Below are 14,161 nucleotides of genomic sequence, written 5' to 3'. Positions count from 1 at the left end.
GAGATGATAATTTTGGCCAGGCAAATTTTTATTCACAAAGCATTGCTTACGTTATTATTTACTACGATTTTTGTTAACCCAATGCTTCTCATTATAACATCCAAAATTCCAAATTTTGGGCTGGAGGTGTCCAACTGCGCTCGGTCAGATGGTGGTGAATCATCACAAAATTCGTAGCGTGGCGCGTGAACTCGCACAGAAAAGATTTGAAACAAGACATGATTCACAGCCTCACGTGAACAGCTGTGGGAACAGCCGTCTCCAGATAGTTCTGAATGTGTCAACCAGGCGTTCGAGAATGTGCATTTTTGAGGGGAATGTGCGCTCAAATATGTGACGCATTTGTCCGACCCTTTATAACTGAGCAACAGGGACAGAGGGCAAACATCTTTAAAGGAATAGGCCATTCACCAGTTCTTGAGGGTCTTAAATGGAAATAAACAACATGATATACACGATGTGTGGATGGTTCTAGGTAAAGATCATCATAAAGAGAGGGAGAAGCAAAGAATGACGAATCCAGAACAACGGCGAGGATAAGCAAATGGCAACGCCTCCCGCTTTAATATCATACATTTCATGGGCAAGTGACGTCGTGCATGTGAAGAACTACATGTAGTGCATAGGCAAGGCGAAACAGAAGAACCAGGAAATACAGCACGCGCAAAAGTGAACCAGAGCTCCAAACGAGGAAATACAGCACGTGCAAACGTGAAGCACAGCTCCAAACGGGGAAATACAGCACGCGCCAACGTGAAACAAAGCCCCAAACATGCAAGGAAATGCGACACAAATAGATGTGATGACGTTTTGTCCGGTCATGAGCCATTTTCTTGCGACAAGCATGGCCAACACGGATTGAATGGCGGCTCAGGCGATGGGCCTCGTCTGGTGTGTTGATGTGTACACAAAGTGTGGGTGAGTTAACTCTGGCCTGTCGCCAGATGTTAATAGAGTCATGAGAAGTAAGGATGGTATTCGGTTTTCAGCCACGACCGCGTGACGACCAGTTTTCAGCGGTGGCGTGATAGGGCATAGAACTTAGTACACAACAGTTTTGGAACGTATATGCTGTGACAAAGATATGTTACGAATCATCTAAACGCGGAACGCGATCGACTGATACAAGAGGTCATCACTCGAGACGCGTGGCAGATGACTTTTTACATCTTCACAGGTGCGAAAATTCTGAAAACTGCTGTTGACATCGACATAAAACATTTAGTTCTTCAAAAAATCATTCTCGGAAAGCTACAGTAGGGCCTCGGGGGCGCCCTTGTCTGGCGAAAATTAGTGCATAGCTCTCATCATAGCAGTAGGAACGACTCGGAAAGTAGGGTAGGGGCAAATGACAATTTGAATTCGATTATTTCCATGCATCGTCATTAAGTCTATATGAAGCATTTTCAAAAAGCGTGAGGGCGAGGCATAACACCCTGGCTCCCAGTTTCTCCGTCCATGAGTGAGGTGACATAACTGCATAACCCAACGACGACAGGTGACTAGATTCATGTGACCAGGAACGAGCACGCGCCTTGGCAGAGTAGCTGATAAGCGAGCGTGCTATTCGTACATAAATGTCCTCAAGCGGCGCGAACATCATGAAGGTATGTATTGACGGGCGGTGCTGCGTGCCTAGAGCCCGTAATGAAAATAGCTCAGCCAGGCCTTGCCTCAGCTAAACGGAAATTATGTAGCTTCAGCGGCGGAAGCAGCCGTCTCGCCGTCGGTAGATCATTAGAGACCTGTTACAGCGAAACTATTACCCATTAGCCTCAAATTTCACCACACAGTTTCCCCACCGACCGCTTTGACCGCCTGACCGCTTTTGAGCAAGCGGGCCCAAAAGGTGTTCGCTGGGGTCTTCTGCGGGCTTTGACGGCCAGCAAACGGGTCGATTGTTTCACAGACTGTTAGATGTAGCAAGATATTAAAGTTGGACAAATCTGCATAGAACCTCATTCCGATATCAAACCATTATGAAAACGATTGAAAGTGTCTGTTAGTTTGACTTTGGCAGTAAAGCTGGCCTCAAATATTTATCTTATGGGCTGCTGTGGGAGTTTTCTTTTTGTAAGTTCACTGTTGGTCGGTCATGGGTTTCCACAATTTCTGGTGCTGGCTGATGGTTCCACGATTCGAGACCTAGAAAAGTGGCAGCTCTAGCTTACTAAAGCTATAACGATGATTTGAATGTGCATGAATGCTAAGCAGGGAGGTGCAGATGCAGTCGGCATGAAAACAATTTGATGGCGCATTTGGCAATACTTCGGCATGGAGGTCGTACCTGCAGAGAAGTAGAACTAGTCCAGCTATCGCATTTCAGCCATTGACGCCAAAACTATGGGGGTCATAAGGGTCAGACGCAGTCGTGTAGCCAGAGAGTTGCATGGGTCACATTCTGTGACCGTGGAAAAGCGAGGTAAGGTAGCAATAGCAGTTTTTACCTTCAAGTGCTCCATTTCATGACATCAATAACTTTACATTGTTTTTCCTGCTATTTACTATCTTCCTCTGCTACTATTATCCATTCCGTCAGTTACTAAAGACGTTAATTGACATTTGACATGATAACGCTTGGCATGGTTTTTGCAATCTTCTATGTTCGTTAGATGCACGTATGGCCAGCCTAAAGAATCATCATTGTGAAGGTTGTGAAGTCTTGAATAACGAGGTTCGCACAAGATTGCGGATGTGTTGTTTTAGTGGAGTAAAACAATCAAATAAACTATCGAAGCGCTGAGAAGCCAAGTAAGACAGGGTTTAAGACTTGTTTTAAATCAAAGCAAAACTGACGGCACACGCAAGCAGGTAAGGAAACGCCATAAAAGTCATTTCATAGCCTGCTCCGACAGCTCAGTTGATTAGAGCGCCTGCCTTCCGATCCACCCACCCGTGGCGGGGTGGGTTTAAGTCGCGTTAAGCAGTCGCTGTTTGCGCTTGACAGGCATGTCCTGTGGCCGGTGGCAGTCACCGCGCTAAAGGGTCAGGCGGCGTCAGAGGACAAGACGGACCGTGCTGAGCATTGCGCCACATTGAGCGTTCGCCACCGAAGTCCGCCGTCGACCTGGGATTCCACTGTCGGATGGTACTGGTCACCGGTCACACAACAAGCGATTCCAGAGGTCCTTCCATTCAAAATGTTCCGAATTGGTCTTTAAAATAGAATTGGGAAGAGAGAAGTCGAACGCTTGTCATTCTTGTCTTTGAACCGTGTCCTGCCCGCCCTGTTTATGTCTCGTGCTGCTAATTCTCAGCCACAACGGTGCAGGACAAATGTCTTGCGATGGAATGTGAATGAACAGGAGGTCAGCAAAACCAACGATAGGGGAGTCAGGCATTTTCATACTAAGATCCTAAGATTCGAAAGTGATCCTAAGCTCCCGGTCACTGTCTGCGTCTCAGACCGGAGATAGCTACCAACCAGCATTGCAGACAGTACATACAAAGAAAGGCTTTTTTGCTGTAAGTGCCGACGCCAGCGGATGGAGATCCTCCACTCAATGGCAAGCAGGTCGTGCCGGGCTCATCTTTGCCCGGACTAAGAGAATTATGTATTCCAGCCGCCCAGTGCACATCATTGAAAAGCCCAACTAGGTGCCGGACACGGGCTATCGAGTAGAGGGGACCCAACGCACCTGTTCCACAGAAAGGTGCATGTCGGCCGAAAGTCCCAACTGCCAAGGCCGCGGGGGGAGCTCCCCCAACTTGAAAGCCAGGGAGGAGCGCACCCCCAGCTTGGAGGGCTTGTGTAGGGCCCATTCTGGTATGTCAAGGGCCGATTCTGAACTGTGAATGGATTCTGTAAGCCCATAAAAGTTCGTTCTGACCTGTGGAGAGCTCATTTTAGCCTATTTAGAATCCATTTGAGCCAAATGAGGGCATGCCTGAGCCTGCAGAACCCGTTATTCGCCGCCGATGGCCTAATTTGCCCTGCTGAGGGCCCATTCCGCACCGTATGAGGCTAATTCTGCCCTGCAGCGGCCAGTATTGACTGTTAAGGGCCCCTTCGGACTCATGGGGTGGGGTGGGGGGCACCATCTCATCATAGGGGGACCATTTGGAATTTTGGAGCTAACCCTTCATCTTGAACATATTACCCGCGCGCCTGCTCACTGCACACAAGTACAAGGTTTCCAATGTTGGTTCCCGGCTCACACTTCCCCTAAAAAAACGAGACCCTGGATTCTGGTTGCGTCTGGTTCTTTCCCAAGCACAAGCTGATTGCTGGATCCCGTCAGCTAACCGGACTTTGGTTCTTGATTCCCAATGAAATGCACTTACGTGGAGTAAGCCAGTAATCGCCAACTGTTCTGACGAAATGGTAACATCCAGCAAACATGACCTGACACCAAATACCAAGGATGATCTGAAAAAAGATGGGTCACAGCTTTATCCTCAAAGTGGTCCGAGTATGTGATGTTTCATCCACCTTGCAAACGTTGGTCCTTTCGCATCGACGTATCCATGCCTTCTGTTCAAACTCGCTATTCGTTGGAAACGGTATTCCGTCACGTTCTTTCGAATTCCGGCATGTGATGCTAGCACGCGACTACATTATGGACATACACGGCCATCACCAGATCCAGGAACGTAAGCTGGGGTAACCAGCAAGCAGTCAATGAAATGAGTCTCCTGCAAACATTCACCTAGCAATGCCGACAAGCCCGGCACAAGTTGCAACACTTTCCGTTGATCACATTCGCTTCAGGTGTAGCATGCGACAACCATGGAAACGATTCGTGTTTGATGATTGATGGAACAGTGACGTCATCCGCACCACCCATTATCAGCGGTAAACAGTGTCATTAAATAATGTAACCAGTAAGACAGCCACTCGTGTTCCATTTGGAGGCGTTACGATATGCTGTATGGCACACCCCTGAGCTAAATGCCCTTCTGGCTTCAACAAATGTGTTTCATCGTGACAGCTTGCATAACACCCACCCTACTCGTGTCCAGCCCTATCCCCCGTCCCAAGTGTCGTTCGCCTTTGGTCTGCGCTGAGCACCTGTGATCCGTAATTGCTTATGTATTCGCCGCTGTGACGCATAGGTACACCTCATTGTTCAGAGGCGATGTTCTTTCCAATTAGATTGTCCTGGACGCAAAAAACATGTCATTTATGCTTTTTTCTAGCTTATGAAGTGTTTTATTTTTCAAACTGACACTAAGGAAGTCGTAAAAGTGAAACGTGCGTTCTGTTTTTGACCCTTATTGTCTCATACCATTACACTTTTGGTCATTGCTCTTTCCTTAAGCCGTTCTTGCTTGCAAACAAATCTCAGTAAGCTAAAACCGGGCACAACACGCATGAGGCTCTTAAGATTTTGAATTACAACATAAAGTGAAAATGCGGGGCGAAAGGAATGATGTCATATGGACCAGGAGAGCGCAGCACAAAGGCCAAGGCATTAAAGAAAAAGTATTGGTAGACTACGCCTATCAACCAACACGGGGCAATGTTTTCTTTTCAGGTCGGTGCATGACGCGATGCCTAGTGAACGACGGGTGTCTGAGCTATACCCATGACCCAGTTGGACTCAGCTGTACTTTATTCAGCATCCGGGGCAACGTCAACACCCGCAGGCTTCAGAGCAGCGCTTCTATTCGCTACAGAGTGGGAATGGGTAAGTACGGACAGGAAATGAACCACAAAAGCAATCGACCGGGCTTCGATCATATACTTTTTAATGCTGGTTTTAATCACGTCGACCTGGCGTCCACTTTTTGTGCGTTGCCCCAAACCTTTTGCGGCACAAAAGACACATGATTGTGCAGGCAGGTATTTTGGAAGGCCCTTTGAGGCGTGTGACAAACCCACTTCGATTGGCAAACCGGGACAGACCCATCCTAGCGCGTGTTAAAGTTTGGTAACAAGAACACGCATTTCAAATCCTGGTTTACATTTGTATGTATCCCTAAGATATGAAAAAATAGACTCACTTAACTTTTGGTTCGAAAGGTTGTGTACTGGGCCGGTGAAATTAGGCCGTAAACACCGCATTTCTGACGACTGTGGCCTGATCATTGGTGGCCTCGACCAGCTGACTGACATTAACATAGCTGGCCTCACTGACTCAGTGGCCCTCGATCGGTGCAAGAGGTCGTCCGACTGCCTTCTGAAGGTTTGGTCTTCTGACAGGTTCTTTCATATGGTCCCGACCTGCCGTTCAGATCTTCCCAATGGGCCCTTGATCGTCGGCCTCTCGGGGCCAAAAGGGTCGCCCGGGACGATCGGGACCGAAGGGCGTAAGACTGGTCACGTGCCGCCGAGTCCTCGATGGTGGTGCCCTTGAATCCTCCTGAAGATAAATATTTTGGGTCAATTGTTTGTCCTTAGGAGTTTGACATCACTTGACATTCAATTTTTGGAGCCCTTTGTGGTCCCTCCTTATAATTGGGCGCCCCCTGAAAATACAGGCCACAATGCCCGAAATGGCTTTTGGTATCTTCACGGAAGGGGCTGATTAAGAATTTCGCCAGGGTAGTAGGCGCAGCAGTTGTGGCGCTCCCGGTTTTGGTGCGCCTTGAGAATGAAGATATTACGGTCTTTAAACGACGCGTTTGGATTGAGGTCCTCTCTTAAATAAAGGCTATGGTGTCCCAACGTGACAATTTTGGTAACCACTCGCCAAATGAGCCGAGCCCGGATTTCTTCAATACGGAGGTGCAAACATTGCGGTGCCCCTAAAGTTTGTTGCCCTGAAAATCAACGGGTTGAGGCCCTTTGTGGTGCCTCAAGGAATTTGAAAAATAAAGATTACGACCCGCCGAAATTCAGGTTTTTGGTGCCACTGATCACCAAACGACAAATAGGCGAGTCGATCAGAAATTTCGTCCTGGGGAAAGGCACATAATTTCCCCTGAAAATGCAAGTCATGTTGCCCCAAAATGAAGGTATTGGTATCTCTTCACCATACGATTTTGGTGCTCACTGATTGCACCAAAACCTCACGAATGGCGCAAGGAGGTGGATGGCATGACCTCGCCCTCTCCTCCCCGACCCGCCCCTGTCGGCCCAGCATTGGTCTATTACAAAAACAACCACGAGATAATGAAATTTTGACATCCATTGCCATCATACCATTCAATAAAGCATCTTCTTTAGCTCCAGTGGCTGGTACTTTCAGGAGGAACCCAACATCCACCGAAAATCGCAAACTTCCTGCAACCTCCTGGAACGGTCACGAAGCAGCACCATTTGTAGCACGCGCGGTGTCTTCTATAACGGGGACAGGGGGTGCTGTGGCCAATAAGTGGCTGGTTTTCCTTCAGCAAATTATCGCTCTGTTAACCAAAACAAGATTTTAAATTGTTGCATCACATTCTCTGAAGCCGCGAGACGTCTATTATCAAACATTACTTAGATGCCAGCGCTTACCGGCTATCCTGTTCTCGTTCTCTAGAGATAAGTCCTTCAGGACGTGTGCAGATCATAATACTGAGTGCTGCCAGCTGAATCGCTATGCAACGCCACCACTACGTTTAATCAGGAACTCTTTTATATCAAATATTGTTAAGTCAAAATAGCAACTTTTGAACTTTTGATACCAAAAACCCGTACCTAAAAGCCCTTCTTTCCTCATTATGACGAATGTGGTTTTAGGGCGCGCCGACTTCTGAGGTCACCTTGCGCCTATAGCCTTTTTTTCGAGCCCACATCATAATCAAAGCAGACAGTGGACGAAATCAGTGAAGAAATGTGCCCGGAAAATAATCTGGGTAATGTTCATGGGTTCAGCTTACCCACCCCAATGAAAAACGCAAAGTTCCACCGTGGGCACCTACATGCGCTGCAATTTTCGGCTAGAGGGTTTCGCGAGTTAGACAAAACAATTAATACTCACATGGAGCGGGTTAGGCTTCTTCATGCCATGTTACGTATTTACTACGAATCATTCCATATGTATGGTTTAATGATTGATTCGGGTCAATGTGATGCAAGTTACGCAATAAAAATTGGGCTGTTGAATACATATTTTGAGAATATTCGGGTATTTCGGGTACGGGTATGAGCACGACGGTTACGGAATGTCGGATATATATCTTAAGGACTGCTACATAGTACTACTGCTTGCGCTGGCATTAGTCATATATCGCTATTCAGCCATTATAAACCTCGTTTCTTGCCATCGCTATTGGAGAGCAAACGTGGAGGACAAGCGTAGCTCTGGCCACATTCAAAGTTAGCTGCATAACAAGGACACGTATTCCAGAAATTAATATAGGCTAACAAGAAGCGGAATGCATGCCGGTCTTTTGGAGATCTAAAAGCCTTGAAATCTTCAAAATTGAAGAGTCACGTGAAGGAATCGAAGACAACCTGAGTGTAGCATCTGCACCTTCCATGAGTATCTAAAGGTGTCGGCATTTCTGACAGCAAAAACAGCAAATTTTGCTCGATATCATGGCATGTGAAAGACGCCCATTTCCAAGTAAGAAAGACCACTTTTGTTTTTCGATAGCTCCGATTTCGATCAACGCAGTTTATGTAAAGCACACCATGAAAGAGGGCATATGTTCCAATTTGTAGCTGAAAGTTACTTTTGGGATTTTAGCCCAAGGTTTATTGATTGCGTCTTTTTTGACTTGATAATTGGTTTCAGGCTTCCGTAGCGTTGCGCAAAATTTGCCCGAAATGCGTTGCAGTTTTATGCTATGAAATTGACCCGAGAAGTGAATTAACTCATTGAAATCCTGATTTGCCTTTAGTATTAACTGCTTCGTTCCCAATATATTTTTTCTTTTGCTTTCGCATTATGTGTCATAATGCATTGGTAATTTGATATCAAGCAGTTTCTGTCAGACTAGGTCAAAGACAGTCATCAGTTGCACCTGAATTACAGTTCCCTTTTGTCATATGCAGCAATGCATTTTTCAGATTCGCTTACATTACATTAGTATACTACAAGTCAGACAAGGTGATCCAAGGACACATATAGCATTGATCTTGAATTATGAATGCGGTGATTTTGAGTCATCTGGATTACCTTGAAAACGTGACGCATGTATTTGTTCTGCTCAAACTCTTGTGCTGGCGTGATTTGTCAAGACACCTGCAAGCACTGCTTCCATATGTTCAAAATGCGTTGACGAATTCAAGGCTAAGTAAGGCAGAGGTATTGTGCTATGTGCTATTATTGTTTCCGTGAACTTACGGGGAACATGATCCCGGTTATTGCCGAAGAAGTTCCGCCCTCACTCCGACGACCTGTACAGCACCAATCACCCAGATCCCAATCCCTTGACTTTGCCCTTGTCACTCAGACACATCACCGGATATCGCACTTACGTGCCCATTATTTGCAGTGTACTCTAAGTTGAACCACTACATGACCAACTTTGTAACGATCGCTAGCCCGTTGACTTCACTGTCGACACCCCTCACACACCTCCCAACACGTGCTGGAAACTGAACCTCCGTTAACTTGATCGGCCGGCATTTACAGCCGGCGCGTGCGGCGTAAGCCCGGAAGGTTGGTGCTGCGCGGGCCAGTATCAAGCTTGTTGACGTCTGACTCCTACACGGCAGCGTATCTGGGAGACTGGTGCCGCGCAGACCAAGAGTGCAGTTACCTGACTTCTGGCTCGGCTACCTGCCAGAACAACACCTGCTCGTGTCCTTCAGGACAGTTTCCCCAGGGCAGGACAACGTGCGGTAAACTACCAGCATGGTCAAGGGCTGTCACGTTATGAAGCGATTGTCGTGCAGTGGCCGGCACAAAAATTGTTCATGGTGTTTAGATGCTCCGTGGTACCCATTTAAATGTACACCTCTGCAATTTAAAACCTATTCAAAAGCAGACAATATAAGGGGGTCTGCTATCGAATGGCTTCATAAATAAAAACACGACATTGCCTTAGTCTTCAGCCTTAAGTGCATTCTCCAATTCCAGAGGATAGAAGAGTCGGTTTTGTGTGCGTTGCTCGTTCGCTATGCGGACCGTTCTCTCCAGGCGTCCGGCCGAAGTACTTCACTTCAGCTGTGATTCCTTTTTCAATTCCCAAAATAGTTGACATGTTCCACTTCCAATGTGTTCCCTGGGCTCCTAGTAGGGTCTGTTTTATAGGCGATAGCCCAACGACATCGACACCAGCGCCGACCGTAGCTTCAGCTGAAGCCTTGGCCGCAGTCTCGTCCGCAGGCGACGGCGCAGCGACACAGCAAGGTGCTACGAGGAACTCCGAAACGACGGCATCAGGTACTCCGAGGCACTCCGAAACGTGCAGTCACGTTGGGCCTCCGCGCACGGCGCCCCGTCTGCCCTGTGGTGCGCGTACAGTTAAAAAGCGTGAAAACGTCACAGCAAAAGATGCAATGCTGGCCGAAATGTCTTCTCCAGAGCCATAACAGACCGAAAAATGCGACGGCGGGTGACGTGGCCAAAGTAAGTCGGATGCGACAGAACGACACCGAGCGAGACCAGACCAGGCCCGTTTGGTCCCGTCCGGTGCCGCATGGTCCCATCCGGTCCCATCTGGTCTCATCTGTCTCATCTGTCTGACCTAACTGTCTGTCTAACTGTCTAACTAGTTGTCTATATATATACATATATATATATATATATATACATACATGTAGACTATATATATATATATATATATATGTATATATATATATGTATATATATACATATATATATAGTCTATATAGAGTATATATAATAGTCCAACTAACTGCAATCTGACAGTTCTTTTGTCATCAGCCCTAGTAAAGGATGAAGGGAGAACATAACGCGATGAGATCACCTGTTTTTAATAAGCCCTGGTAGGGTCCGGTTTTATGGTTTACGGCAGTGTACGTCAGTTCTGGCATCCTCCCATCGTTCCACATATACGGTGGTATGGTATCAATGACGTATTTCCGACTTCGCCATCTAGACGGCCGGAAAAGTACGTACGATACACAGTCAAGCACCGGCGTAGATGGGGGTGGAACACCGTATTTAACATCCTTCTAGTTCAAAAACTTTCGCCACCTAAAAATACTCAAGTTGTATTTCTTTGTTCCAGTTTTGATGCATTTTAATCCCACGTTGGTCAAAGCAGAAAAGATCCATACAGCATGGCGGAATGACGCACTGCCTCACGCGTATCGTAAATACTTTCGTGAACGAGAACGTTCTTGTGTTATCCACAGCCTCGTCCACCGATCTCGCTGGCAACATTCAGCAGTCCACAACGTCCACCATGACGTTGCTCACAACAGGATCTACGACTTCAACATCAACATCGGCTGCTATTCCAACCACCAGCCCTACCACTATCCCTTCAACTACCACCACTCTCGCTGCCACCGCGTCTTCTACCTCAACTTCCGCTACCACCGCTTCTTCAGCCTCAACGTCCACTTCCACCGCCTCTTCAGCCTCAACATCAACTACCACCGCTTCTTCTGCCTCAACTTCCACTTCCACCACTTCTTCTACCTCAGCTTCCACTTCAACGGCTAGGACTTCTACCGTCGCCACCACTACAAGTACGTAGTTTTTTCCTCGTATTTTAGTCGAATGAATCACCGCACGGAAAAAAATCAGCCAAACCACCCTTCTGACAATAGACAGAACCCCATTTCTCTAGAACATGCCTTGGGATGAAAGAATCTTGTTGTTTTACATCCAAATGAGGGTCAAAATGACACCAAACAACACAAACAGCATTCCTTTAATTCACCACGAACGGCATGCAGATGCTCTAAAAGCTCAGTTGCATCCCATGGCGATACTGTCCGAAGAGTTCTCTTTACAACAATGCTTCTTCTGGCGAGACTCCTGAGCTGTGTCTAGATAGTAAAGCCGTTTCTGGTACCACGCTACTTTTCTAAGTTATCTGCGACATAAGAGGGCCGCCACGTTTGTTGGACTACAATCTGCTATTTTCTTAAGTTTCTTTTTGTAATTTGGCGTTATGATGAATAACGTTTTGATTGCCTCAAAGATAGTCTTAATAAGCTGTTTGTTTTCCATGACAGAACTTCAGCAACATTTGCATTGGGATGTTTGCATGCACTCTTCAGATGCATGCAGCAAAAACAAAATGCATGTATAATGTATGCAGGAGATTTGAATGCATCCTTTTGTTTATTTTGCTGTTAACAGACCACTCAGCATCAGAGTACCTGAACGTTTTGTGTTTTTTATGATACTCCACCTGCAGAACATCATTTCCCTTGTCATTTACTATTTCCAATATTTGAAATGCTTTTATGAACCAAATATAATGGCATCGAGATGAAGTCCACAAAACAAGATTACCTTAAATAAACTAGACGAACTTGGTATTAGCAAGAAATACCTTGCACATCTAATTTTTGGCATTATGTATTCAGATTTCTTACACTGAGCTATCGATTTTTAGTGTACCGAGTAGTACTGGTTGAAAAACGTTAACAAGCAACGTTGGTTATGCTGTCGATACTCAACGTTTCAAGGTTTTCTTATTATCACGAGTGAACTTCGTCAAGCAAGACTGGGCAGAAGTGCGTTTATAAATAAAGTCACAGAGTTCAGAAAATCCGTAGCGTCTGTGCAGACACTACCACTAAAAACGTGTCAAAACAAATCACTTAAGCTTCCATATCCCGACACTCGACGCATGGTCCTACGTTAACGGACCCACAAAACACAGGCGGCTAATGAGGAAGGTTTTTCATTGAGTCTTAGGTTATGAATTTAATTATCACGGATATGAGACCCCACAACATAGCATGAGCCTCAGAACATTCCGGATATTCCCGCGGTCAAGTCCTGCTATCATCATTAGAACTTTGTTAAGAACACAAGCACCAGTGTACAAGAATGATAACGCTGCTCAGAAAACGTTAGGCCAACAGCTAAAAGCAATGCGAGCTCAGCCATTTACCCATCGAAAAAGCTCAAAGGTTTTGAATAGAGCACATCATGTTGAAAAATCACCAATATGGATGCGCCAGAGATTGCCAAAGATTTGATCGCGATTGCAAAATATGCCGGACTGGCAACCTCCGAAAACCTTATGTGAAAACCTATGGTAGGGGGGGGGGGGGGTAGGTGGGCATCGCATCGGTCCCTTCCTGTTAAATCGTATGTTATTCATGAGGAACTAGCAGCCCGATGTGATGCTATTCAACAGTTTTAAGAAATTGTATTTTGGGTCGCGGTTAAAGGCGCCCACCAGGCAGCACATAGTGCGTCCGGCTTTGGCCATGCCTAAGGCTTGGTGGATAATTCGATGACCGTTCAGGTAGAGTTCGAGACGACCGCATTATTTTCATAAGGGACATAGGCTCAAGGAGCCGCCCGCGTACTGCATGCCATGCCAGTGCTGCCTACCATCGGTTTGAATTTTACCATGCATTCAGCTTCACTAGCTATCGAGGTCTTTTGTTTTCTGTTTCGCAGTTTAGGGACCCAAATTCAGCTGTGGATCGTGTTTCAAAGTAAGGTACAGGCAAGTTTCGAGGGTGGAAGAAACTGCTTTTGTGATCGGGTGATCCAATAGTCTAAAACTGGTGCGCCTGCTTTTCTAGCAGCAGCAGTTTTGCTAACAGGAGTCGGATGGCATTGCATAAATGAGCATTTCGGTTGTGTGCATGATATTGCAAACTGTAGTGATGAAACAGGCTTTCGGTAGTACGCTGATTCTTGATGGGGCTTGTGGGCATGGACGTCATTGTCAGTTTATGTCATATGGTATTATGTCATGCTGCTAGCGGCAGAGTGACTGCCCGAATGCTGGCGGCAGAGCGACCAACCGACCGGCTGCCGACCCAATTTCTGCCTGCAGAAATTCGGTCGGCGATAAAAAATCTTGGCGTATTGACTCAAGTGCCGTCATAGCGAGTGCCGCCAAAAAGTGCTTTGCTCCCATGGGTCCCGTGAAGTTAAAATATATTTATTGCTACACCAAAACTCGTATATATATATATATATATATATATATATATATATATATATATATATGTATATGCGTGCCTGCCTGCTTGCGTGCGTGTGTGCGTGCGTCATGCAGCGGCAATGGTATCCCTCTGGTAAGTAACCCTGTTTTGAGACCCCAATTCATTTGTCTTTATTTTCATCTAGCTCCAGGGCAATACATACATCTGTCTCCTTACCCTTCAGAACAATTTGCAGCTGCTTACAGAAGTGACGCGTGGTTTTGAATCACTTGAAATGCAATG

The sequence above is a fragment of the Pollicipes pollicipes genome, unplaced genomic scaffold, assembly GCF_011947565.3.
Source record: "Pollicipes pollicipes isolate AB1234 unplaced genomic scaffold, Ppol_2.1 Scaffold_7261;HRSCAF=8764_pilon_pilon_pilon, whole genome shotgun sequence".
NCBI classification, from domain to species: domain Eukaryota; kingdom Metazoa; phylum Arthropoda; class Thecostraca; order Pollicipedomorpha; family Pollicipedidae; genus Pollicipes; species Pollicipes pollicipes.
This window is presented reverse-complemented; position numbering follows the sequence as displayed.